This window comes from Epinephelus moara, chromosome 9, assembly GCF_006386435.1.
Source record: "Epinephelus moara isolate mb chromosome 9, YSFRI_EMoa_1.0, whole genome shotgun sequence".
NCBI classification, from domain to species: domain Eukaryota; kingdom Metazoa; phylum Chordata; class Actinopteri; order Perciformes; family Serranidae; genus Epinephelus; species Epinephelus moara.
The window spans coordinates 37477905-37481366 of NC_065514.1; the positions used below are offsets into that span (position 1 = coordinate 37477905).

At 46.4% G+C, this 3462-nt stretch overlaps 1 pseudogene; it reads left to right on the forward strand.

The window, feature by feature from the left end:
* Positions 1–12: 12 nt before the first annotated feature.
* LOC126395319 (uncharacterized) lies at positions 13–2590 on the forward strand (annotated as a pseudogene).
* Positions 2591–3462: the final 872 nt, after the last annotated feature.

Below are 3462 nucleotides of genomic sequence, written 5' to 3' on the forward strand. Positions count from 1 at the left end.
AAATAGCTTTTTGTTGGGTGGGAGGGTTGGGTTTTCTCTTTTCTTTTTGTTTTCTGTTTGGATCTTTGTTGTTTTTAACCTCTGTGAGGCACTTTGTGTTACTGTTGTATGAAAAGTGCCATATAAATAAAGTTGATTTGATTTGATTTGATTTGATTTGATGGTCTCTAGCTGCAGTATGCAAATTTTGAGCATTTTTGGTCAAGGACTTTTTGAGTTATTCATGGAAAGCTTTGTGGACTGCCCAACCAACCGACCGACCGACAGAGTGACCTATAGAGCTGCGGGTCGCTGCTAAAAAGAAAAAGAAAAAAAGTACTTCCTGTATTTGAAAATACAAAATACATGTATTTTATTTTGATAAAGGATGCCGCTTCCATCAGGGCAACCAATGAACAACTGGAGAGTTGGCTGACTACAATCGACAAGTCAGGTCTTCCAGGGAAATTCAAGGCGTGGTTATACCAGCATGGTGTCCTGCCTAGGATACTGTGACCATTGCTGGTATACGAATTTCCAATCTCCACTGTGGAAGGACTTGAGAGGAGGGTCAGCAGCCCATCAACAGCCTTACCGAGGAGTTCATGGATACCAGAGCGAGGGAGGTGCTCCAGTACAGGGAATCCAAGGACCGGAAAGTATCTCAAGCTGCCATCAAGGTGAGGACTGACAGAAAGTGGAGGGCACAGGAGGCTGTGGACCAGGCAGAATCACGGCTGCGTCACAGAGAGCTCGTGGGAACTGAGGCGACCGGCCGTGCAGGCCTGGGAACCATTCCAACAAGTCACTACAACAACCTTGAGGGCAAGGAAAGGCGGGACCTGGTCCAACGTGAAGTGAGGGCTGGGGTTGAGGAGCAGCGTGCAAGCCAGACGGTGGGATTGAGACAACAGGGCGCATGGACCAGATGGGAAGAAGCCATGGATAGGAAGATCTCATGGCCTGAGTTGTGGAGGGCGGAACCCTACCGCACCAGATTCCTCATTCAGTCTGTCTATGATGTCCTGCCCAGCCCATCGAACCTCTTCTGTTGGGGCAAAGTCGATACTCCAGCATGTCCCTTGTACCAAGGAAGAGGAACTCTGGAGCACATCCTCAGCAGCTGTCCTAAAGCACTTGGAGATGGCCCCTATCGCTGGCGCCATGACCAGGTGCTGAAGGCGGTTGCTGAGTCCATCAACACTGCCATCGACCAGAACAAGCGCTTGCAACCACCAAGGCGTGAAATCTCATTCGTGTGAGCCGGAGAACAACAACCTTCCCAACCGAAAGCCCAAACAGGCCTCCTGGGAACAGCGAAGGACTGGCAGCTAAGGGTGGACCTGGGAAAGCAACTTAGATTCCCTGAAAACATCGTGGAAATCAGCCTTAGACCAGACATCGTCCTGCTCTCAGAGAAATCCAAGCAGGTTGTCTCGTTGGAGCTAACGGTGCCCTGGGAGGACAGGATGGAGGAAGCCAGTGAGAGGAAGAGGGAGAAATATGCAGAGCTGGTGGAGGAGTGCCGCAGACGGGGGTGGCGTGCGCGGTGCTTGCCTGTTGAAGTCGGGGGAAGGGGCTTTGCAGGAAAGTCACTCTGTAAGGCCTACAACCTCCTGGGCATCACAGGAGCACGCAAGAGAAGAGCCATCAGTACAGCTTCCAAGGCTGCAGAGAAAGCCTCACAATGGCTATGGATCAGGAGGGACAAGCAGTGGGCGATCCCTTCTTGGACACAGGCCGGGAACTGATCACTCCCGGTCGGGTCGCCTGGGTGAGGGGATCTGAAGTTGAAAGACCCGAAACCCCCCGTGACCCTAGGTACTATCACTGATGATGTGTCCAAGAAACTGCATCACAAGATGTATGTAACAACCATCTGGCACCAGTATTTTGTATTTTATTTTGATACATTTATTTGAGGGGTATTTTGTATTTTGTATCAAAATACATTTTGATGTATTTTTGCCCATCTCAGATTATAGCGTTATTTTGGTGGGTAGGTAATGTGCGCTTATCCCTAATGAGATCAACCACAAACATTATTCTTGCATGATCTTATCTGTAGCATTTAATTTACTCACTGTCATTCAGTGTTATTCGGTGTTTGGAGAATATTTCTCTGACCTCTTTGTGTTTCCACCATTTTCTCCTCTGCTTAAGAAATCCTTAAGCCTCTCCTAACAGTTTTTCACCTTATATTACCTTATAAACCTTTATCTTTACCAGACTCTCGTCTTGACTTTTAGGGGGAATTCTTAGAAAACGCTATGGAATTTTCGTAGAATTTTGTCACCAGGAGCAACTCTTTGTACTAGGAAGCATTGTGAATATGGCCCCAGAGTTTCTACTGTGCTGAAAGGGTGTGGCACTTTCACCACATACCTTATACCCTTTTCACTTACCAGCCTGGCTGGTAAGTGAAGAAATTAGTTTTGGACCCTGCCTACATGACTACAAAGAGTAACATTAATGATATTTCCTGCAAGACTGTTGTAATTAAGTTTATTTCATTCACAACCTGTTGCGTTGTTCAGCGGACTGTCGGTAATGTGTGGCTGTTAAATGTGCAGCTGCTCATGTCCAGAACCACACGTGTTGATATAACACCACGCNCTGGAAGAGGGATCCCTCCTCAGTTGCTCTTCCTGAGGTTTCTACCGTTTTTTCCCCATTAAAGGGTTTTTTTGAGGAGTTTTCCTGATCCGCTGTGAGGGTCCTAAGGGATGTCGTTTGCTGTAAAGCCCTGTAAGGCAAATTGTGATTTGTGATATTGGGCTTTATAAATAAAACTGATTGATTGAGGCAGACTGACAGGTCTGATATGTCTTATTCACTCAGCAGCTGACTTGTTGAATGATGGCGAGTGGATTTAATAATAGTGATAATAATAATGATGATAATAATAATGATAATGATGCTCATCACAGTGACGGTGGCAGGGCTACAGACCGTTCTATAATTGCGACAAACTTTGGCACATGACTCAGTAACAATGGTAATACATGCAAAAGTGTGTGACCAAAGTCATGACGGCGGGGGGTGGGGGTTACGGCTTTGATCAGCGAATATAATGGGACTTGGGATGTACGCCAAACGCTGGCTCCGTTATGCAGCAGATCCAGCTGTGGTGCCGTCACCAGAATAGGACATCGCTTTATGTGACGCTTCAGAGTAAGGCCGTCATGTCTCTTAATCAGCAATCCTCGCTCCTCACTCCTAACTCCTGACTCCTTGCATGTTTTCCTAAGTGGGAGGGACTAAACAGTTAGATAATGTGGCTAGATAAGGTGGTTAGCAGTAATTTTAAGAGACTTGGGATGCAGCCTTTATATTTAGCTAATATGCAAATTCACACTGCCTGTCACCGGAAGTACCAAAATAAAAGCTCGGGATGGTCAGACTGTGTTTATAGAATCAAATAACGAATTAAAACCAACTTATCGGGGGAAATGAACACTTGAACATACATTAGCGTGATAA